We start from the raw sequence: 24159 nt of genomic DNA, 5'->3' as shown, positions 1-24159 counted from the left end.
GGGCGTGGGCCGGGTGTGGTAGCTCACGCCTGCAATCCCAGCACTTTGGGAGGCCGAGATGGGCGGATCACCTGAGGTCAGGAGTTCCAGACCAGCCTTCAACAAATACAAAATTAAGCTGGGCGTGGTGGCGGGCGCCTGTAATCCCAGCTATTTGGGAGGCTGAGGCAAGAGAACTGCTTGAACCTGGGAGGTTGAGGTTGCAATGAGCCAAGACCGTTCCACTGCACTCCAGCCTGGGTGACAAGAGCAAACCTTCGTCTCAAAAAAAAAAAAAAAAAAAAAACAACACTGGCCGGGCATTGTGGCATGAGCCTGTAGTCCCAGCTACTCAGGAGGCTGAGGCATGAGTATCGCTTGAACCTGGGAGGTGGAGGTTACAGTGAGCCAAGATCACGCCACTGCACTTCAGCCTGAGCGACTGAGTGATACTCCGTCTAAAAAAAAAAAAAAAAAAAAGAAAAGAAGTAAAGAAATTATAAAAAGGAACCAAATGGAAAAAACTGGAGCTGAAAGGTACAACAATGCATTATGGGCTGAACTGCATTTCCCCGCTGCCTGTCAGTTCACACACTGGAGCTGTAATGCCCTGCACCTCAGAGTCTGGCTATATTTACAAGTAGAGCTTTTAGGAGGTGATTAACCTAAATGAGGCCATTTAGATGCACCCTAACACAGTATGATGGGTGTCCCAATAAGGTGAGATTTGGACACACAGAGACACTAGGGATGCACAAAGAAAAGACTCTGCATGGGCCCAGTGAGAAGGAGGTCATCCGCAAGCTGAGGAAGAAGGCCACAGAAGAACCCAAACCTGCTAACAACTTGATTGCAGACTGCCCACTTCCAGAACTGTGAGAAAATACATTTCCATTGCTTAAGCCACCCAGCGTGTAGTATTTTGTTACAGTAGTTCTGGCAAACTAATACAAGCTGAAATTACATGTTCATAAGAGGGGGTTCAATGGCATGCTTGAGCAGGCAGAAGGAAAAAAAAAATTAACAAACTCAAAGATAAGGTAAATAAAATTCAGTGGAAGAGTAGAAAGAAAGAAGAATGAAGCAAAATGAGCTGGGCACAGTCACTCATGCCTGTAATCCCAGCACTCTGGGAGGCTGAGGTGGGAGGATCGCTTGAGTCCAGGAGTTCGAGACCAGCCTGGGCAACATAGTGAGAACCTGTCTCGACCAAAAATACAACAGCCAGGCATGGTGGCATGCATCTGTAGTCCCAGCTACACAAGAGGCTGAGGTGGGAGGATCGCTTGAGGACAGGAGGTTGACGCTGCAGTGAGCCACGTTCATGTCACTATACTCCAGCCTACATGACACAGTGAGACTCTGTCTCAACAACAACAACAACAACCACAACAAAAGAAAAATGAAAGGAACCTGAGGTGCCTGTGGGACACCATCATACATATCATGGGAGTTCTGGAAGTAGAGGCACAGAAAAGGGCTGAAAAACAATGGGAAGAAATACATAATGGTCAAACACTTCTAAAAACTGATAAAAGATTTGAATCTACACATCCAAGAAGCTCAACAAACTCTAGGCAGGATAAAATACATTACAGTCAAACTGTAGAAACAGCCAAAGCCAAAGAGAATCTTGAAAGCTGCAAGAGAGAAGCTCCTAGTCAAGTAAAAGAGATCCTCACTAAAATTAACAGCTAATTTTTCATCAGAAACCATAAGCAGAAACCATATGGAGGCCATAGGCAGTAGGACAATCTATTTAAAGCGCTTAAAAAAAAAATCTGTCAATTAAGATCTGGCAAAAGTATCTTTTCAAGAATGAAGGAGAAACTAAGACATTCCCAGAGAAACAAAAGCTAAGGATGTTCACTACCTGTAGACTTGCTCTACAAGAAATGCTAAAGCGGTCCTTCAGGCTGAGATAAAAGAACAGCTAAACAGAAATTCAAAGCCACATAAAAAAGCTAAGATTGCTGGTAAAGGTTAACTACTCAGGTAAATATATAAGTCACCACTGGTTGGGCTCAGTAGCTCATGCCTATAATCCCAGCACTTTCGAAGGCCAAGGCAGGTGGATCATTTGAGTCAGAAGTTATGATCAACCTGGTCAACACGGTGAAATCCCATTTCTACTAAAAAAAGCAAAAATTAGCCAGGTGTGGTGGCACGCACCTGTAATACCAGTTACTCGGGAGGCTGAAGCAGTAGAATCACTCCAACCCAGGAGGTGGAGGTTGCAGTGAGTGGAGATTGCACCACTGCACTCCAGCCTGGGCAACAGAGTGAGAATCTGTCTCAGAAAAAAAAAAAGCCATCATTGCTGTACTTTCGGTTTATAATTCTTTTGTTTCTATATTATTTAAAAGGCTAATGAATGCATAGAACAATAATTATAAATCTATGTTAATATACGTATTATACAATGTATAAAAATGTAATCAGTGACAACGACAACATGAAGGTGAAGGGACAGGAGATACACTGTGCTGTGATTGTACTAAACCTAAGTTGGTATTATTCAAGGTAAGTTGTTAAAAGTTTAAAATGTTAATTGCAAACCCCAAAGTAACTACTAAGAAAATAATGAAAAACATACACAAAAAGAAGAGAATCAAAATGGTTTACTGCCAAACAAACCCAAAACCTCTAAATAATAAAAAATACGATGAGGGCAATAATGGAAGAATTGAGGAATAAAAAACGTGTAAGACATACAGAAAACAAATATCTAAATTGTAAAGTGAATCTTTCCTTGTCAGTAACTGGATTAAAAAACGACTCATCTACGTGCAGTCTACAAGAGACTCACTTTAGCTGCCCAGGTGAGCACGAGACTCACTTTGGATATAATGACACAAAGAGGTTGAAAGTAAAAGGATGAAAGAAAATATTCCATGTAATCGCAACAAAAAAATGGTCTGAGATGGCTATATTATTAGAAATGATCGATTTTAAGTCAAAAAAGGTTACAAGAGACAATTATATGTTGAGTAAAAAGGTTCAATTCTATCAAGAAAATGTAACAATTATAAACATATACACACCTAACAATATAACTCTAAAATACACGAAGTAAAAGTGGATAAAACTGAAGGAAGAAATAGACAGTTCTATAACAATAGGTGGAGACTCCAATACCCCACTTTCAAGAATACACAGAAAAAAGCAGACGGAAGGTCTATAAGGAAATAGAAGACTTGAACAACATTATAAACCAGTTAAGCCTACTATAAAGACATATACAGGCATACCTCAGAGATATTGTTGGTTCAGTTCAAGAACACCACAATAAAGCAAACAGCATAATAAAGTGAGACACACAAATTTTGGTATCCCAGTGCATATAAAACTTACGCTTACACCTTGCTGTAGTCTGTTAAGTGTGCAATAGCATTATGTCTAAAAAAAACAATGTACTCACCTTAATTTAAAAATACTTTATTGGCTGGGCGTGGTGGCTCACACCTGTAATCCCAACACTTTAGGAGGCCGAGGCGGGCGGATCACGAGGTCAGGAGATGGAGACCATCCTGGCTAACACGGTGAAACCCCGTCTCTACTAAAAGATACAAAAAAAATTAGCCAGGTGTGGTGGCAGGTGCCTGTAGTCCCAGCTACTTGGGAGGCTGAGGCAGGAGAATGGCGTGAACCCTGGAGGCAGAGGTTGCAGTGAGCCAAGATCGCACCACTGCACTCCAGCCTGGGCGACAGAGCCAGACTCTGTCTCAAAAAAAAAAAGAAATTTATTGCTAAAAAATGCTAACAATCATCTGAGCCTTCAGCCAGTTGCAATCCTTTTGCTGGTGGAGAGTCTTACCTTGAGTGGATGGCTGCTGACTGATCAGGGTGGTGACTGCTGAAGGGTAGGGTGGTTGTAGTAATTTCTTTCTTTTTTGTTTCCCAAGATAGGGTCTCACTCTGTTGCCCAGGATGAAATGCAGTGGTGTGATCATGGCTCACTGCAGCCCTGACCTCCTAGGCTCAAGCAACTATCCTGCCTCTGCCTCCCAAGGAGCTGGACTACAGGCGTGTGTCACCATGTTCAGCTAATTTATGTATTTTTTGTAGACAGGGTCTCACCATGTTGCCCAGGATGGTCTTGAGCTACTGGGCTCAAGCAATCCGCCTGCCTCAGCCTGCCAAAGTGCTGGAACTGTAAGCATGAGCCACCGTGCCTGGCCTGCCAATTTCTTAAAATAAGACAACAGTGAAATTTGCCACATCAATTGACTGTTTCTCAAAAGATTTCTCTGTAGCATGCAATGCTGTTTGATAACATTTTGCCCACAGAACTTCTTTCACAAAATTTGAGTCAATCTTTTTAAATCCTGCTGATGCTTTATCAATAAAGTTTATATTCCAAATCGGGATGTCCAATTTTTTTGGCTTCTCTGAGTCACAGTGGAAGAACTGGACCGCACATAAAACACACTAACACTAGCCATAGCAGATGAGCTTTAAAAAAAAGGCCGGCTGTGGTCAGTTTCCGTAATCCCAGCACTTTGGGAGGCCGAGATGGGCGGATCATGAGGTCAGGAGATCGAGACCATCCTGGCTAACATGGTGAAACCCCCGCCTCTACTAAAATACAAAAAACTAGCCGGCGAGGCAGGCGCCTGTAGTCCCCATACCGGGAGGCTGAGCAGTGAGAATGGCGAGAACCTCGGGAGGCGGAGCTTGCAGTGAGCTGAGATCCGCCATCGCACTCCCAGCCTGGGCGACAGAGCAAGCACCCAGTCTCAAAAAAAAAAAAAAACAAAAACTCGCCAGGCATGGTGGCTCACGCAATCCCCAGCATTTGGGAGGCCAGCAGGAGCACCTGAGGTCAGGGGTTCGGTGACCAGCCTACCAACATGGTGAAACCCCATTTCTACTAAAAATACAAAAAATTAGCTGGGTGTGGTGGTGGACGTTTATAATCGCTTGGGAGGCTGAGATAGGAGAATTGCTTGAACCCGGGAGACGGAGGTTGCAGTGAGCCAAGATCGTGCCATTGCACTCCAGCCTGGGCGATAAGAGAGAAACTCCGTCTCAAAAAAAACAAAAACAAAAACAAAAACAAAAAAACTCATGTTTTAGGAAAGGTTACGAATTTGCGTTGGGTCACATTCAAAGCCGTCCTGGGCCACAGGTTGGAAAAGCTTACTCTAAATCCTTTGTTGTCAATCATGTTCACACCATCTTCACCAGGAGTAGAGTGTATTTCAATAAATCACTTTCTTTGCTCATCCCTAAGGAGCAACTTCTCATCCACTCAAGTTTTATCATGCCTTTGCAATAATTCAGTCCCATCTTCAGGCTCCACTTTTAATTCTATTTCTCTTGCTATTTCTACTACACCTCCAATTAATTCCTCCACTCAAGTCGTGAGCCCCTCAAAGTCATCCACAAGGGCTGGAATCAACTTCTGTTAATGTTGATATTTTGATTTCCTCCCACCAATCACGAATGTTCTTAATGGCATCTAGAAGAGTGACTCCTTTCCAAAACATTTTCTTTTTTTTTTTTGTTTCTCTTTCTTTCTCTCTTTCTCTTTCTTTCAACAGAGTCTTGCTCTGTCGCCCAGGCTGGAGTGCAGTGGCGCAATCCCAGCTCACTGCAACCTCTGCCTCCTGCCTTCAAGCGATTCTCCTGCCTCAGTCTCCTGAGTAGCTGGGATTACAGGCATGTGACACCATGCCATTACACTAATTTTTGTACTTTTTTAGTAGAGACAGGGTTTCACCATGTTGGCTAGGCTGGTCTCAAATTCCTGACCTCAAGTGATTCACCCGCCTTGGCCTCCCAAAGTGCTGGGAGTTACAGGTGTGAGCTACCGTGCTGCCTCCAAAACATTTTCAATTTACTTTGCCCAGAGATCCATCAGAGCGTCAGAGGAATCACTACGGTGTGACTGTGGCTAACTGCAGCCTTGACTCTCTGGTTCAGGTGATCCTCCTACCTCTGCCTCCTGGGTAGGTGGGAATACAAGTGCATGACACCATGCTTTGCTAATTTTTTGCATTTTCTGTATTGACAGGGTTTTGCATGCTGCTCAGGTTGGTCTTGGACCCCGAGGCTTAAGCAATCTGCCTGCCTTGGCCTCCCAAAGTGCTAGGATTACAGGTGTAAGCTGCTGCACCTGGCTCAAAATGTATTTCTTAAATAATAAGATTTGAAAATTGAAATTACTCCTTGGTCCAGGGGCTACAGAATGGATGTTGTATTAGCAGGCATGAAAACAATACTAATGTCCTTGTACATCTTCATCAGAGCTCTTGGGTGACCAAGCGCTTCTCAATGAGCAGTAATGTTTTACAAAGAATATTTTTCTGAGCAGTAGGTCTCAAACAGTAGGCTTAAAATATTCAGTAAAGCATTCTGTAAACAGGCTGTCTCCAAGGTTTCACTGTGCCATTTAGAGAGCACAAGCAGAGTATACTTAGCATAATTTTTTTGAGATCTGAGTTCGTCACCCAGGCTGGAGGCAGTGGTCGGATCTCAGCTCACTGCAAGTTCATCTCCGGTTTACTTATTCTTCCTGCCTCCTCAGCCTCCCTAGAGTAGTTGGATTCATACCACACCTCGCCTGCTGTTTTTAGAGTTTTTAGTAGAGACGGGTTTCACTGTGTTAGCCAGGATGGTCTCGACCTCCTGACCTCGTGATCCGCCTCGCCTCTGCCTCCCAAAGTGCTGGGATTACAGGCTTGGAGCTGTCACAGCCTCGCCCACCCCATGGGCCCTAGGACTTTGGGAATGGTACCTGAGCAGTGGCCTCAACTTAAAGTTACCAGCTGCATTAACCCCTAACAAGAGAATTATAGCCTGTCTTTTGAAGCCAGGTATTGTCTTCTCCTCTCTAGCTCTGGAAGTTATAGATGGCATCTCCTTCCAATAGAAGGCTTTTTCATCTACATTGAAAAATCTGTTGCTTAGTGCAGCCATCTTTACCAATTATCTTAGCTAGATTTTCTAGATAGCTTGCTATAGTTTCTACATCAGCACTTGCTGCTTCACCTTGCACTTTTACTTTATGGAGACACTTCTTTCCTTAAATCTCATAAACCAACCTCTGCTAGCTTCAAACTTTTCTTCTGCAGTTTCCTCACCTCTCTCACAGCCTTCAGAGAAATGAAGAGAATTAGGGTCTTGTTCTGAAGGCTGTGGCTTAAAGGAATGCTGTGGTTGGCATGATCTTCCATCCAGACCACTAAAACTTTCTCCATATCAGCATTAAGGCTGCCGCTTTCTTATCATTCACGAGTTCATTAGAGTAGCATTTTCAATTTCCTTCAATAACTTTTCCTTTGCATTCACAGTTTGGCTATTTAGAACAAGAAGTCTAACTTTTGGCCTCTGTTTGCTTTTGACATGCCTTCCTCACTAAGCTTAGTCATTTCTAGCTTTTGATTTCAAGTAAGAAGCATATGACTCTTCCTTTCACTTAAACACCAGGTCATTTTAGGTTTATTAATTGGCCTAATTTCAAGATGGTTGTGTCTATGTTCAAGATGGTTGTGTCTCAGGTAACAGGGAGGCCTGAAGAGAAGGGGAAAGATGGGGGAATGGTGGCTCAGTGGAGTAGTCAGAGCACATATTTATTGTCTAAGTTTGTTGTCCCTTATGGGTGTAGTTCACGGTGCCTCAAAGCAATTACAATAGTAACATCAAAAAATCACTGATCAAAGATTACCGTAACAGATAAAATAATAATGAAAAGGTTTGAAACATTGCAAGAACTGCCAAAATATGACACAAAAACACAAAGTAAACATGTGCAACAGGAAAAATGATGCTGATAGACTTCCTTAATGCAGGGTTGCCACAGACTATCAATTTGTAAAAAAAAATGCAGTATCTGCGAAGCACAAAACAAGGTATGCCTGTATATGACATGTCAACCACCAAGTGCACACAGGACATTCTCCAGGATAGATCATGTGTTGGACCATAAAACAAGTCTCAATACACTTAAAAAGACTGAGTCTTTTTTAAAATACAAAGTATTTTTCTAACCACAATGAAATGAAAGCAGCAATCAGTAAGAGAGAAAACTGAAAAACTAATAAATATGTGGAAATTAAACAATACCCTTAAAGACCTATCACTATTAAGGGCATTGACTCTCTCAATAAAGAGATCCTAACCTGATGGCTTCACTGTTAAATTCTAACAACATTTAAAGAAGAACTGACACCAATCCTTCTCAAACTTTTCTAAAACACTGAAGAGGAGGGACCACTTCCTAATTTATTCTATTAGGTCAGGAGTACCCTCTGATATGAAAGCCAGACAAAAACACTATACAAAAACTATAGACCAATATCCCTATGAACACTGGAGTAAATAGCAACAAAATACTACCAAACCAAATTAAGCAGCATATTAAAAGAATTATACACTACCAGCAAGTGGGATTTCTTCCTGGAATGCAAGGATAGTTCAACATACGAAATCAATCAATGTAACACAAATTAACAGAATAAAGGAAAAAAAAAAAAAACCACGTAAAACACATATCATCTTAACTGATATCGAAAAAGCATCTGACAAAATTCAGCACCCTTTTGTGACAAAAACACTCAAGAAGCTGAGAATGGTGACTCACGCCTGTAACCCTAACACTTTGGGAGGCCGAGGTAGGCGGATTGCTTGGGGTCAGGAGTTTGGGACCAGGCTGAGCAGTATGCTAAAACCCTGTCTCTACACAACTGCCATGTGTGGTGGTTCTCATCTGTAATCCCAGTTACTTGGGAGGATCACTTGAGGTCAGAAGTTTGAGTCCAGACTGGACAACACAGCAAGACCTTGTTTCTAAAAATAAATAAATATGTATTTTGTAATTAGCCAGGCATAGTGGTGCACAGCTGTAGTCCCAGCTCTTTGGGAGACTGAGGCAAGAGGATCATTTGAGCCCAAGAGTTTTAGGCTAAAGTGAGCTGTGATCATACCACTGTAGCCCAGCCTGGGTGACAGAGGGAGATTCTGTCCAAAAAGGAAAAAAAAAAAAAAAGAAAAGAAAAGAAAAAGAACTACAAAACACTGCTGAAAGAAATTAAAGACACAAATAAACAGACATCCCATGTTGTTTATGGATTGGAAGACATAATATTGCTAAGACAACAATACTACCCAAAGCAATACACAGATTCAAACCAAGCCCTATCAAAAATCCTTGCCCTTAACTTTGGGTGAATATGGCATTTATCCATATTCTCTGAGCTGCAACATGCTAAACTTCTACAGGTTTTTCTATTACAAACTCATACGCAATTGTGACCTATACTGAGAGTATAGCTGTTGTTTCAGTTATTTAGATGATGGCATAGAAGTAATTAATTAGCTCACTAAAAAACCTCATGGAACATTATATTCAATGTACTATGGGGGACTTCAAAGACAATCAAGAAATGTCACAGCCCAGCCGGGCATGGTGGCTCATGCCTGTAATCCCAGCACTTTGGGAGGCTGAGGTGGGCAGATCACCTGAGTCCAGGAATTCAAGACCAGCCTGGGCAACACAGCAAGACCCCATCTCTACAAATATACAAAAATTAGCCAGGCACGGTGGCATGCACCTGACACACTAGTTACTCAGGAGGCTGAAGAGGGGAAATCTTTTGAGCAGGGGAGGTCGAGGCTGCAGTGAGCTGTGACTGCCACCACTGCACTCCAGAGAAAGATTCTGTCTCAAAACAAAAAAAAAGATATAGTGGAAATGGGGCCAAGTTGAAGGGAAACACTGGCCTGAAACTCCACTTCTTATTCCAGGCAATTCTGACAGGATCAGTAACACTCTTTCACGTGGGGCCCAGAGCTAAAAGCCAGGGACAGACAGGTCCTGCAGATTGGCAAAACTCAGAGGTGGGTGGTATTAGAATACCAAAGGTTGCACACATTGCCTTGGCAGAAGGAAAAAAATATTAACATAAGGGGGTGGGGCTCAGTAGCCCCAAGAAAAGAGATAAAGGCATAGCCATCATTTGCCAGCTGGGCCAAAGACAACAGAGGGTCCTGGCATACCAATTTCACCAACTGCAAAGAAAGTACACAGAGCTCAAGCTCCCCTGAGAGTGCCTAAGCCCTAAGGCCTACCCCTTCAGCCCCACTCAGCTAATCCCAGATGTCAATGTGGTTCAGCCCTACGTCTAGCTTAAGAACTAAGAGCTGATTCTAACGATATTCAGGTATACAGCAAGGGACCCAAAAGCAAATTTCAGACCTGAACAGAAATTCAGGTTTCCCTCTCAAGAATTAAACAAAATAAAACCAACACGGGGTCTGTGGATATATTCCAGAATAGCAAAAAGGAAAAAATGGCAAGAAATAGACAAAGAGTGCATTTTAAACAATTTTTAAAATGTGTTTCACAAACTTCATGAAAACAGTCTCTTGAGTAAAGTATAAGGAAGATGAGACAAAATGGCAGAACGATATGAAAAAAAGGGTGGCCTGAATTAATGATAGGGTGTCATGAAACTAATATAGAGCAGAAATTTACACAGGCGACAAGAAGCAGAATTACAACAGTAAAAAAACGGAATCGATAATGTGGAAGGCACTTTGGGGACCTTCTACTAAAATACAGGAAAAGGATAAAAAAATGAAAACAGCGAGAGAGAAGATGATAAAGCAGGAGAACAGAGAAGATAGATCAATGTACAGCCCGTTAATGTCCTTGAGAGAAAGAACCAAACAGAGAACATGAAATAATAAAAAATAAACTTAATCGAAGAAAACTGCCCGGAGTGGAAAACCTTGAGTATTCAGAAAAGCCTTATCTCAGTAGTGGGGACAAATTAATTCCAGACAAAATGCAGTTCTGGTCCTGCCAAACAAAGCTTAAAAACAAGCCTCAGAAGGATCAAACTGTTTCCAACTTAATTATGTTCCAGAATGAAACTTGAGAACATTTACATAATACAAAAATATCCAGCACCGAACAAGGTAAAACTCATATCTGACATCAAATTTAAAAATCACCAGGCATGCCAAGAACTAGGAAAATATAACCCAGGATACTGAGGTGGGGGTGGGAACCAATCAACAGAAACAGATCCAGAAATGACAAGAGATTTATACAACTGGTAGACAATTCTACATTCTATATTTTCAAGAAGGTAGAGAAAAGATTAAGCATGTTAGGCAGAGACAGGGAAACTACTGCAAAATAAAAGAGAGACCCAAATAAAACATCTAGAGATTTAAAAAACACACAAACATACATTGGGATGAGAATAACAACAGAATTAACACTGCAGAACATTAGTGAACTTGAAAACATGGCAACAAAAACCTACCCAAAATAAAACACAGAGGGAGAAAAAGGCAAATAAAAAGGGAATAGAGCATCAGCGAGCTGTGAGACAACTTCCAGATGCCTAACGCAGACATGGTTGTGGTGGGGAAGGCAAAAAGTTTTATGTGATAAGCTATGAGACACATGAAAACAATATATATATATATATATGTATATGTTGGTTTTATATATTGAAAACTATATATATAAAAACAATACACACACACACATTTTATACGTATGTGAAAACAATAGCCAAACCTTTTTCAAATTTGATGAAAACTACAAATGCACAGACCTAAACAGCTCAACAAACTCCAAGCACAAGAAACATGAAAAAAACTACAGCAAGGCACATCATAACCAAATCACTTAAAATCAGTGGAGAAAATCCTAAAAGCAGCCAGAGAAAAAAAGACCCCTTTAGTACAGAGAACCTCAGAAGCAATGCAAGCCAGGAGACAGGAGACCAGCATTTTTAAAGTACTGAAATTAAGGTGGGGAGGGGTGGAAAGGCCTGTCAACTTAGAATTCTACACCCATGAAAATATCTTTCAAAATGAAGGCAAAATATATTTTTTTCTTTATTATTATTATTATTTTTTTAGACAGAGTCTCGCCCTACCGCCCAGGCTGGAGTGCAGTGGCGCGATCTCGGCTCACTGCAAACTCTGCCTCCCGGGTTCATGCCATTCTCCTGCCTCAGCCTCCCAAGTAGCTAGGACTACAGGCGACCGCCACCACGCCTGGCTAATTTTTTCTATTTTTAGTAGAGACAGGGTTTCACCGTGTTAGCCAGGATGGTCTCGATCTCCTGACCTAGTGATCCGCCCACCTCGGTATCACAAAGTGCTGGGATTAAAGGCGTGAGGCACTGTGCCCGGCCCAAAATACTTTTTCAGACATAGAAAAGTTGAAAGAACTTATCACCAAAAAGGTCAAAAGTAAAAAAAAAAAAAAAAGTCACCTGATCACATGAAAACAAGTCAAGCCACACAATACTAATATCAAAGTAAATTTCAATGCAAAAATCATCAGATAGGATGAAAGTTTATTGTTAACTGATGAATCCTATAATTCACAATGAAGTTTATTCTGTGAACATTTATGTGTCAGAGTACAATGTTAGAAAATAAGGCAATGGTAACAGAAATGTAATTGTAGCAGGAAATAAAAGTATCCCTCTTTAATTCTTAATAAATCAAGTAGGCAAAGGATAAGAATCTATAGGTTTAGACAGCTATCAATAAAGCTAATTTAATGCAATACCTATATACTCTACAAATAATAATACTCCTTCTTTCCTAATGTCTGCAGGACGTTTATAAAAATGATAATATACGTGGCTACAGAGAAAATCAATAAATTCCCCAAAGCAGAAATGCACAGAGCACATTTGATTACATGTGACTATACAATGGATTACATAATATGATAAAACTAGAAATGTTAAAAGTAGAGGAGGAGAAGAGGACCAGGGAATAGGGTAGGAGAAAATTCATAAATTTTATACAAAACTCTGGTATCAAAACTAGCCAACAACAAAAAACCCTACAAGCCAATCTCATTTATTAGCATAGAAAGAAAAATTATAAATCACATGGCATTCTGGTTTGTATAGTTCAATCTCTTGTGGGTTTGGTACATCATAAGTATGATATGTTGAAGAAACTGAGTTATTGGTCCCATCACAGTAAGGGCAAGATCCTAGACTATGGTGAAATTACCATCAGAAAGGCATTTCATTTCTCCCTTGGCTCTCTTCCACTCAAGACTAACTCTGGTGACACACACATCATTACCTGTGCTTCCTTCTACGAGTGACAATGAGTGATGGGAGACAAATCTGGAAAAAGCCGAATGAGACGTCTGCATTGGGCAGCATTGAAAACTTTTAAGTGACATGTTGTGAGGCATGGTTAAGGAAGGCTGATCTGCTCAAGGACTAAAGCAGGAGAAAGTCTGAAGCAGAAGTTAATTATAAGATTTCAACAAGTATAGTCTAGGTAATAATAAAAGTAACAGTGGGGCCGGGCACGGTGGCTCACACCTGTAATCCCAGCACTTTGGGAGGCTGAGGCGGGTAGTTCACTCAAGATTTCAGGAGTCCCAGACCAGCTTGGCCAACATGGTGAAACCCTGTCTCTACTAAAAATACAAAGTTAGCCAGGCATGGTGGCACACACCTGTAATCCCAGCTACTCGGGAGGCTGAGACGGCAGAACTGCTTGAACCTGGGAGGCGGAGGTTGCAGTGAGCCAAGATCATGCCACTGCACTCTAGCCTGGACAACAAGAGCGAAACTACGTCTCAAAAAAAAAAAAAGTAACAGTGCGTATGGAAAAGGGGTGGCATTGATGAGACTGACAGAACTGGTCAACAGGAAGATACAGCAGTAGCACAAGGTGTAAATGATACCATCAAGAAAGTGAACAGACAACCCACAGAATGGGAGAAACTATTTGCAGATCATGTGACTAATGAGTGACTTGCATCTAGAATACCTAAAGAACTCTTATGTCTCAATAATAAAAAGATACATAACCCAACTGAAAAATAGATAAAGGATTTGAAGAGACATTTCTCCACAGAAGATATACAAATAACCAACAAGCATATGAAAACCGCTCAACATCATTAGTAATTAGAAAAATGCAAATCAAAACTACAAAACACCCCTTCTCACTCACTAAGATGGCTGTGAAAAGTAAGACAGACAGTAACAAGTGTCGGCGAGGATGTGTAGGGACTAGAACTCCCATACATTGCTGGTGGGCGTGTAAAATGGTACAGCTACTGTGGAACAGTGTGACAGCACCTCGGGAAGTTAAACATAGTTACCACGTAATCCAACAGTTCTCCTAGGTACATACCCAAGAAAAATGAAAACATATGTCTACACAAAAACTTGTACGTGAATGTTCATAACTGCATTACTCTTAAAAATCAAAAAGTGAAAACCATCATAAGTTCCATCAACTTATGAATGGATAAATAAATGGGATATATCCTTAGAATAGAATATTTGGCAATAAAAAAGAATGAAATACTTATAGATGTGACAACACGGCTGGCACTTGAAAACGTTACGCTAAATGAAAGAGGTCGGACACAAAAGGTCCTATCGTGTATGACTCCATTTACATGAAATGTCCAGAATAGACAAATCCATAGAGACAGAAAGTAGATTCGTGGCTGGGGGTAGAAGAAATGGGGAGCGACTGCTAATTGGGTTTCTTTGAGGGGAGATAAAAGTTCTAAAATTAGATTGTGGTGATGGGTATACAAATCTGTGAAAATACTGAAAAAAAAAAACCCTCTTTATTGCTTATGAATTATGTCTCTATAACGTTGTTTAAAAAAGAGTAATGTGGCCAGGTGCAGCGGCTCATGCCTGTAATCCCAGCACTTTGGGAGGCTGAGGCGGGTGGATCACAAGGTCAGGAGTTGGAGACCAGCCTGACCAACATGGTGAAACACCGTCTCTACTGAAAACACAAAAATTAGCCGGGCGTGGTGGTGGGCACCTGTAGTCCCAGCTACTCGGGAGGTGAGGCAGAAGAATCACTTGAACCCAGGAGGTGGAGGCTGGAGTGAGCCGAGATTGCCCCACTGCACTCCAGCCTGGGCGACAGAATGAGACTCCATCTCAAAAAAATAGAAATAAGGCCAGGCGTGGTGGCTCACGCCTGTTATCCCAGCACTTTGGGAGGCCAAGGCGGGTGGATCACGAGGTCAGGAGATCGAGATCATCCTGACTAACACGGTGAAACCCCGTCTCTACTAAAAATACAAAAACTTAGCCGGGCGTGGTGGTGGGCACCTGTAGTCCCAGCTACTCGGGAGGCTGAGGCAGGAGAATGGCATGAATCCGGGAGGTGGAGCTTGCAGAGAGCCGAGATTGTGCCACTGCACTCCAGCCTGGCGACAGAGCGAGACTCAGTCTCAATAACAAATAAATAAATAAATAAATAAATAAATAAATAAAATAAAGAGTAATGCAAGGCAAACTGATGTACCAATGCTGACTTTGAAGTTTCATGACTGAGTGACTAGGAAAATGTCATCATTAATAGGAAATAACAGCAACTACTATTTATGATACACATATACAAATAAACTGCTTCATACAGACATTGTACAAAGTCTATGCAAAGCACTTTAGATGTTCTGTCTCACTTAATCTTCACAGCAACCCACTCAATAGGTATTTTTTACTTCCATTGTACAGAATTAGAGATAGACAAAAAAGCTAAGCAACTTAAGGTCATGTAACTGGTAAGGAGTAAAGTTGAGATTTAAATCCAAAGCACTTGTTCAGGCCCACTATAGTTTAAGAGGTAGAAAGAAAAGGTGAATATAATTTTTTCTTTTTTTTTTTTTTGAGATGGAGTCTCACTCTGTCACCCAGGCTAAAGGGCAGTGGCTTCCACTTCGGCTCACTGCAACCTCCGCCTCCCAGATTCAAGCAATTTTCCTGCCTCAGCCTCCTGAGTAGCTGGGACCACGGGTGTGTGACACCACGCCCCGCTAATTTTTGTACTTTCAGTAGAGATGGGTTTTCACCATGTTGGCCAGGCTGGTCTCGAACTCCTGACCCTCAGGTGATCCGCCCACCTCAGCCTCCCAAAGTGCTGGGATTACAGGTGTGAACCACTGTGCCTGGCTGTGAATATCACTATAGTTTGAGAGTATGGAAAGTAAACATGAATATCATTTTCACAAATAATCTAAATAATCTTATTATATACAATGCATTCATAAACTTTAGCATACTGACCATCCTTAGACTTAAGATGGCCCAGGCCAGGCACGGTGGCTCACGCCTGTAATCCCAGCACTTTGGGAGGCTGAGGCAGGCGGATCACCAGGTCAAGAGATGGAGACCATCCTGTCCAACACGGTGAAACCCCGTCTCTACTAAAAATACAAAGAAATTAGCTGGGCGTGGTGGCCAGTGCCTGTAGTCCCAGCTACTTGGGAGGCTGAGGCAGGAGAATCGCTTGAACCCAGGAGGCAGAGGTTGCAGTGAGCCGAGATCGCACCACGCACTCCAGCCTGGGCAACACAGCGAGACTCCATCGCAAAAAAAGAAAAAAAAGACGGCTGGGCACGGTGGCTCATGCCTGTAATCCCAGTACTGTGGGAGCATGAGGTGGTGGATCACCTGTGGTCAGGACTTTGAGACCGGCCTGACCAACAAGGCGAAACCCTGTCTCTACTAAAAATACAAAATTAGCCAGGCATGCTGGCAGATGCCTGTAATTCCAGCTACTCTGGAGGCTGAGGCAGAGTATTGCTTAAACCTGGGAGGTGGAGGTTGCAGTGAGCTGAGATCCTGCCACTGCACTCCAGCCTGGGCGACAGAGCCAGACTCTATCTCAAAAAAAAAAAAAAGATACCAGCAGTTTTATGTCACTTTGCACATGTATTTTATTTTTTTTAATCCAATAGCAACAGTTCTAAAACAAACACATCAATCCCAGCCTGTTCCACTCTGCTTCTTAAAAGCTATTTGGCTTTTTAAAAGCAGATGAAGGGCAACATACTGAAGAAATCTTGAACTAGATGACCTTCAGATTCCCTCCAACTTTGATGAGTTTAATAGCAGCCACTATTTATTATTCAGCTGAGGAACTCTAAGTCAAATTTTATACGTGATTTAAACACCAATTAAACATCCTAAAAACACAGATGACAGCAATATAATAGGGAAGCAGACCCACCAGTTACTTATTGTGAAGTCCTTCAGAGATTTCTTTAATCAGAGCATATGGTAATTTGCAGGCTTACTATAGAAAGCACATTTAAACATAGTAAATGTTGCTTCAGTAAATTTAAAGCCTGGCACAAATGTACAAAAATACCAATTCCCTATGCCTACTCTTTACATTAGTGAAATGCTTTAGAGTTCACAGAGCGCACTATGTAAACCTACATTGTGCAACACTCCCGTAGCATTGCATCCTTTTGAAAGATGAGTAAACCGAAGCTCAAATTAAAAGACCTGCCCATGGTTGCACACCTCAGAAATGGCATGTCAGGATTCAAACAGCAGCATAACTCCAAATCTAACATTTCTCTAAGTTAAAAAAAAAAATCACTTGGCAGAAAAATTTATCTGACATTAAATGTTCTATCAGTGCAAAGTATGTCATTGGTGGGCCTTAGAATGCGTAATATCTCTTCGGAAGAGAAGAAAGAATCTTCTGGTCTAGAGGAATTAAATATCTTAACAAAATACATTATTATTGTTGCTAAAAGAGAAATGATTACAGTACGTAATTTTTAACAATGGTATTATGAGCAAGTTTATAGCTTACCTAATGCAAAGCTGTATTCCTGGGATAAAGTTTCTTATGCCATGGCCATCAAAAAGCAATATGAATAGAATGAGGAAGAAGAACCCATTTCAGTTTTGCTTCAAATTAAAATCACATTGACTTCTGGAAGGAAGAGTAACAGTGAAAATGTAAAAGAGATGCTATGTACATGTATATTTGCTAATAAACACTGGAGATGTACATTAGTGGCAGAAAGAAAAGTAATCAAGACTGGCATTTTTGGTTATATTAAATTCATTCTGCAACTTTGTAGCTCCTGCCTTTGTACTTTTTTTAAAAAATAAACTTATTTTGTAATAATTTTAAATTTTCAAAACAATTGAAAAGACAGTGCATAATTCCCGTATACCTCTCATCCATTACTGTGGCATATTTGTTAAAACTAGAAAACCAACATGATCAATGACTATGTAATTTTGCAGAATTAACATATCCTTTGGAAGAGGGCTATTGGTCTCCTGACCATTGTCAATCAGTATTCTTCTATGTTTTTCCTAATTAGAACACTTTGGCCAAATAACTTAGTAAAATCTATTTTAAGATGTGTTTTAAAAAAACAAGCCACCTGCTTTATGAAGTTTGATTCATGACTCCCTTCAATTTTAAGCCACGGCTGAATGTTTTACTTAAAAATTTCCAGGACAAACACTCCATTATAGCAAATTCTCTGAGATTCAAAAGAGAAGGTAATGTTCTAGAAACTAACCCTCCATTCATCAGTCATCCTTCCATCAAATTTCAATAAAGCCAAGGAAATGTTTTTAACTGTGCCCTCATGTGCATTAGAATTCAGGATAAGAAGTTGAAATCAAGAAAGCAGAAGGCAGAAACAGCACTCATTTCATAAAATTAACAACGTATCGACAAATTTTAAAAAATCTTATGTCCTCAATATGTTACAAGTAAGACAAAAGCCCCTATTCTAACTGCAAATATAAACAGAGTGAAAAGGAAAAGTTCAGGTCCAGCGCAGCGGCTTACACCTGTAATCCCGACACTTTGGGAGGCCAAGGCAGGTGGATCATTTGAAGTCAGGAGTTTGAGACCAGCCTGGCCAACATGGTGAAACCCTGTCTCTACTAAAAATACAAAAATTAGCTGTGTATGGTGGCAGGCGCCTGTAATTCCAGCTACTTGGGAGGCTGAGGCAGGAGAATCGCTTGAACCTGGGAGGTGGAGGTTGCAGTGAGCAGAGACTGCACCACTGCACTCTAGCCTGGGCGACAAGGCGAGACTCCATCACAAAAAAAAAAAAAGAAAAAGAAAAAAGAAATGGAAAAGTTCACGAAAATGATACTATTCAATTAATTTTCAGACATGCATTTTTTCACATTTTAAAATTCCTGAAATCAGCATGTGATCACCAGGTGGCAGTTTTAATAGTTGTCACAGCCTGAGGCAATGACAGAGAACTGCTGAGGTCCTCATCAATGTTCTTGATGACACAAAGGATGACACGCTAGAAAAAATATGGACACACTCTGAACTGAAAAGTATAAAGAGTAGAACCTGGAATGTTAACTTTAATGAATACTTTAACCAATTTATTCTTATTTTTCCTTTGTATATACATGCATTAGCACAGGCATTGATACCATTTTTTAGTGTCTAAGTTTAAAAGTGTTTTCAATAATAAAAAGTCTAAACGATAAGAGCGCATTAAGCCATAGTTTAATTAGCAGGGTTTCTCTCTTCCTTAGTGGTACATGAAATAATCAACAGCATCTAGCATTCAATGAAATAAACTAGTAATTCAGTTGCGATATCTTATTAGAAAGTTTAATAAACTACCTTAAAGGCAAAGAGCTTAAATAAGAGATTTTAAAAAACAAAAAACCCACAAAGGCATCCCCCATAAGAAAACTCAAGAAATAACACATAATTTTGCATTATAATAAAAGGGCTATTTTTCAACCTTATGAGTTTTCTTCCTGTGAAGAGTATAATTATCAAGTATCCTACTTATGAGCAGATTCTTGCACTGATTCCAAGAAAGGCGGAGGGAAGAGAGCCAGGGCAGAAAGTAAGTAGAAAGCTTAAGGAAGATTTTAACCATATCCATTTAACTAAACTTTTCTAAGAACCTCAGCTGTACCCACTGCTGTAAAGAGAGTAGGAATCAATAAACCCAGGTTCAACTAAATGTTCCTAACAACTACAGAATGAATTTTGAAAAATTACACGTAAAAGGAGCTTATTGGTTTCAGGAGTCTCCAATGAATACTGTTTTTGTTTTTTTGTATTGTATAAAATATACATAAAACTTTAAGACTTAACAATTTTAAGCATTCTGAAGAGTCCAATTCAGTGAAGTACATTCACAATATTGTGCAATCATCACAACTCATTTTCAGACTTTATTCATCATCCCCCAAAACTCTGTTCTGTATCCATTAAGCACTAACTCCTCTCTCCAGCCCCTGGTAAACTATTCTACTTTCCGTCTCTTAATTGGTTTATTCTAGGTACTTCATTTAAGGGCTCTCAAACAATATTTGTCCTTTTGTGTACGGTTTATTTCTCCCGTGGTACTTTTGTAAAGCAAATAATAAATCCCCGATTATTAGGTTTCTTACAATTTAACCGAAAATGCTGACACAGTCTCTGAACTAAGCATGCAGCTCTCCCAGAAACTCTGCTACTGTTCCAGTAGCCCCAAAGATCTCAGTCTGATCCTTCTTTAGCCTGTAGGCAGGCCTGTTAAACAGCTGTAACTCAAAGAGCAGGCTCCAGAGATCCCTGGAGACCATCCCGTGGTTAAGTGGATGGAGTGAAGGGATTTGGGAAGCTGTGCGGGCCTGAAAAACCACAGGTGAGAAAAGGCTAGGACTCATCAAGCTGCTCTGGCCCTAAAATGGGCCTCCTGTCTCCCTGACAGACTCTCCTGCACTCTGACACTTATGTTGGGCGGCACCTGTCAGAGCTGAGGCCAAACTGCGGTCGAGTCACTGAGAGTGTCACCAGTGCAGGGAGCTTCACGGGGTCATGAGTCACCTTCCATGGCTCAGAGGTCTGGGCAGCCCTGCCCTACCCAGACAAACTCAGCTAGGAAACAGAAACAAGAGGAAAAAAGAAGTTGGAAGAAAGAGAGAAAAACAGACAGATGGCCAAAAAGCTAGACTGACAGGCCCTGAATTAGAGTAAGGGCTGAGTGGCAGAGACAGGGTGAACAGACACACAAGCAAGGTGGAGACAGATATGAAACAGGATCCATATACCCCGAGAAAGACAAAGTGGAGAGAAATATCAGGTTGACAGGGACCTAGCTGAAAGACAAAAAGGACAGGTTACAACAGGTGACAGAGACAGCAACCGGGGTGAAACAGAAGGGAAAAGAAGATCAGAGAAGTCCAGGCGCAGTCTTTCTGCCAGCTTGGCTCTTCAGGCTTCACGCATTGGTGGCTCGAACCCGAGACCGTCAAGCCGCGCCCACCCGACGCCCCGAAAGGCCAGCGGACGGACGGGGGCAGGATCTCTAAGCGCTGTGGCCGGCGGAGCTCCGCTGCCGCGAGGGTGACCTTGGGCGAGAAGCTGCTCCAAAGGCCTTGGTATCGCGGTCTGCGCGCCGTGTGGGCAGGAGACTGCGGGATTCGGAGCTGGGGCGCCGGGACCCCAACCTTCCGCGCGGGGCTTTAGCATGCCGGTCCACGGAATGGGCCTGGCGGGGCAAGCGGCGCGTGCGTCGGGGCCTGCAGAGGAGCCCTTAACTCCCCCACCAACTTCTCCTCCCTTAGCCTTGCCGCCCGTGGTCCTGGCCACTCAGTACCTGCCAAGGGCTCAGCGCTCACATCCCCCGTCCAAGGGATCCTCTCCGCCGCCGGCGCAGGCCTGTTCTAGCCTTCGCTGCCGCAACAGATTCAGCCTGTGCCTCAGCCCCCGGAAACGCTTCCCGGTCCCGCCCCCCGAAATTGACAGTGCTTCCGGGGGTGCGTCAGAGAGAAAGAGGAGTGCGCATGCGGGATTCACTGTCTGAGCTGGGCGTCCGGAGAGAGGGCATAGGTAGCGGGCGCCTGCGCAGTACAGTCTGGAGCGGGTCAATCAGTTTTAGGGACTGACTAAGCTGTTGAAAATAGGGGAGCAGATACCGAGTTCTAAACCTTCTTGAAACCTTGACATAGGCCAGGCGCGGTAGCCCACGCCTGTAATCCCAGCACTTTGGGTGGCCGAGGCGGGAAGATCGCTTGAGGCTGGAGTTCGAAACCATCCCGGCCAACATGGTGAAATCCTGTCTCTACAAAACATGCAAAAATTGCTGAGTGTGGTTACTGGCGCCTGTAGTCCCAGCTATTTGGGAAGCTGAGACAGGAGAATTGTCTGAACCCGGGAGGCAGAGGTTGCAGTGAGGCGAGATCATGCCACTGCACTCCTGCCTGGGCACAGAGCAAGACTCTTAACAACAACAACAAAACAAAAACACCTTGACCTTCTCCGTCTCTTCTCTAAACAAACAAAGGAAAACCTTGACCTCAGTTTGCCTGGCGGAGATTATCTCCAAATCCATTTCTGCCTCCACAGCACCCATCCAGCTTTTTGGCATGTAGTAGATGTTCAGTAAATGTTCAATGAAAGGACCAGTGCCTTTCTGTGGGCTGCGTTGTGCTGGGCACTGGGGTCACACAGATGGTGGGACAGAAACGATCTCTCTAGCCTCCAGTTCTCCCACTCCTTCCCAAAACCCTCCATCCTTCTCGCCCCTTTCTTCCCCCTTGCCCCACCATGTTAGTATAGAAGAGAGATAGGTCTTATAGCAGTGGGACTCTTACCTTTGGACCCGTTTACAGACCAAGTGCCCTCTTTGTAGAAGAGCTAATTTATACCTGAAATCCAGGCAGCTGAAGAGATGTGGTCATAATGCCTTCTGGATTTAGGGTGGATGTTCTCATGGGCTAGACATGCCCTTTTGATATTGTCTGTCTTAGTTTAAGCTGATTGGTTTCCCAGCTATTATGCCTGTCTTGCTTGTTGTTGGGCCCTAGGACACAGGAGTGTAGCTTTTCTAGAGAGAATTCTACCAAAAAAAAAAAAAAAAAAAAAGAAAAAAGAAAAGAAAAGAAAAAATTTCTAGAAAGCGAAATGAAAGAAAACAAATATGGAAGCACAGAAATGGGAATGGATGCAGAACAGCTTGTCAAAGATTCTACTTAAAACATGTATGCTCCAGCCCCCCGCCTTTTTTTGTTTGTTTGTTTTTGAGACAAAGTCTTGCTCTGTTGCCCAGGCTGGAGTGCAGTGGCGCAATCTCGGCTCACTGCAACCTCCGCCTCCCAGGTTCAAACAATTCTCCTGCCTCAGCCTCCCGAGTAGCTGAGACTACAGGTGCCCGCCACCACGCCCGGCTAATTTTTGTATTTTTAGTAGAGACGGGGTTTCACCATCTTGGCCAGGCTGGTCTCAAACTCCTGACCTCATGATCCACCCACCTTGGCCTCCCAAAGTGCTGGGATTACAGGCGTGAGCAACTGCGCCTAGCCTAGTTGAGTATACTCTTTAAGTGTTTTGCCACTTTTATTCCTGCCTCTAAGCAGACCTGAAGTTTGGAAGTTCAACTGCCATCATGTGCCTATGAAGTGGTAAGTAAATGCTAAGGCTGGCAAAGCAGGAAGATTGAGAGAACCTAGGTCCCATATGACATTAGGCCACAGTGCCAGCTTTGGACACCCTTAAGTGTTTTGTTGCATGAGACAAATAAACTTCTTACTTGGACTTTATTTCTGGCAATATTGAGGACTATATATTTCCAAATATTACTGCAACAAAATAGATAAAATTGCTAGAAGAAATATTTAGAATACCCTCTTAAACGCATGGATACACTTGCAAAAAAAAAAGTCAGGAAAATTATCTGAAGCTAGGAGGAAAACAAGAACACAGGCCTGGGAAGTCAAACAATTGATGTTCAGAAATTACGCAGAGGTAAAGTCTGCATCTGTTCTGATCCATTGGTGCATGCCCTGTACTGACAAATATTTTCAAAATTATCTCTGGAGATAGGTAAACACTGATACTGCTACCAACTATAGGAGCATTCACCTGGGTCCAGACAGGATTAAAGTCAAATTGCAACATCAGGTTGGGACTCAAGAAGAAATATGTCCTCAGGTGAAGGATAAACTACAGGGGAAAAAATCTGCCATACAGAGGTAGGCAGCAGTTAAAGATGTCTCTCTGTGCCTTGGTTCTCAGCAGAAGGGGAAATCATTGCCCTGGAGGATTCATGGCTAAAAAAGTCCGACTATCACATGGCCACACAATTTGCATAGTTCAAAAGCCCACAATCTGAACATTTTAATTTGAAATGAACCTGGGTAGGTGGTGCCTACAGTATTTGGCCAAAACACAAATCTCTGAAAGAACTTGCTGGCAACCCAGGCTTCAAAGAATTCCCACAGATAGGGTTCTAAATAAATATGAACTCACAACCGGAAACCACAAACCCCCTGAGGAAATAAGCAGAGAAGACAAGCAGTAGAGGTGGATCCACACCAGCTTTAGATATTTGATATTTTAGAACCACAATATAAAACAAGCATGCTTAGAAAAACAAAGGGGCTAAAAGCA

General features: G+C 42.2%; 1 protein-coding gene across 6 annotated transcripts in view; it reads right to left on the bottom strand.

Annotated features, from left to right (window-relative positions):
* The window catches only part of ZBTB43 (zinc finger and BTB domain containing 43), a 35048-nt gene extending 13274 nt beyond the window's left edge, over nucleotides 1-21774 (bottom strand). Inside the window, exons 1-3 of one of the 6 annotated variants that reach the window (XR_004178005.1) lie at nucleotides 21368-21774; nucleotides 17581-17703; nucleotides 3489-3538 (exon numbers count right to left, since the gene is read on the bottom strand). The gene's annotated coding sequence lies outside the window, so the exon portion shown is untranslated. Of the gene's footprint in view, nucleotides 1-3400; nucleotides 3453-3488; nucleotides 3539-6699; nucleotides 7498-17580; nucleotides 18667-21367 lie in introns of those variants that run through there. The other 5 variants (XR_004178004.1, XM_003911938.4, XM_009189162.3 and 2 more) reach the window with 5 other exon arrangements.
* Between the last annotated feature and the right edge of the window lie 2385 nt (nucleotides 21775-24159).

Source organism: Papio anubis, chromosome 13, assembly GCF_008728515.1.
Source record: "Papio anubis isolate 15944 chromosome 13, Panubis1.0, whole genome shotgun sequence".
Taxonomy (NCBI): Eukaryota; Metazoa; Chordata; class Mammalia; order Primates; family Cercopithecidae; genus Papio; species Papio anubis.
This window is presented reverse-complemented; position numbering and strand designations above follow the sequence as displayed.